Source organism: Habropoda laboriosa, unplaced genomic scaffold, assembly GCF_001263275.1.
Source record: "Habropoda laboriosa isolate 0110345459 unplaced genomic scaffold, ASM126327v1 scaffold486, whole genome shotgun sequence".
Lineage (NCBI taxonomy): Eukaryota > Metazoa > Arthropoda > Insecta > Hymenoptera > Apidae > Habropoda > Habropoda laboriosa.
Genome location: NW_017100724.1, coordinates 649,875 through 650,514, shown reverse-complemented (window position 1 = coordinate 650,514; position 640 = coordinate 649,875). Strand labels below are relative to the sequence as shown.

At 39.1% G+C, this 640-nt stretch overlaps 1 protein-coding gene across 4 annotated transcripts in view; it reads right to left on the bottom strand.

The window, feature by feature from the left end:
- LOC108577103 (protein couch potato) overlaps positions 1 to 640 on the bottom strand; it is a 168,523-nt gene that overhangs the window by 21,089 nt on the left and 146,794 nt on the right. The gene's annotated exons all lie outside the window — the stretch shown is intronic.

The following is a 640-nucleotide window of genomic DNA, read 5'->3' as shown; positions in this document are numbered from 1 at the left end:
AAAAAAAATGTAGGGCCGATTCTACAAGTGTCAGTCAGACGGTAGGCCGACTCTATGTAATGTAATACAGGGCGTCTGTTTTATCTCAATACAGTGAATATCTGGCGTGACAGTGAACGTGTTAATAAGTAAATGTTGTTCAAATTATGTCGTGTTTGATGTAGTTTTCATCAGAAAAATCTCATCAATATGTTAAGAAAAATTTCGGGATAAAAAAACGTAAAATTAAAAAAGTTGGTATTTAAATCGCTTGGTTGCTTCGACTCACGTTTCATCCTTATCTTTTATTCGCTGTCCTTGTCTACGTTCGGCAAACTACAAAGGCGGACGCGAGGCTCGAAAACGTAGTCCCTGACTCTACAAGTGTCAGGTTTAGATTCCTTGCGGACTGACACTTGTGGAGAATTTACTGTACATATTCTATCCTTTTCTGGAAAAACACTGTCTCTTAGTAAACAACTAAGTCTTTACACACGACCTACTTCGTTTGTTATTATTCTAGTGACAATATACGACAACTGACACGCAGTGCAGATGATCAGACTTCAGTTTTCCGTAAAACCGGGGGATAGTTCCCAACTACGCGACAGTCGATGTCTCTTAACCTACGCGTAGTTCGACAGAACACTGTATACATATA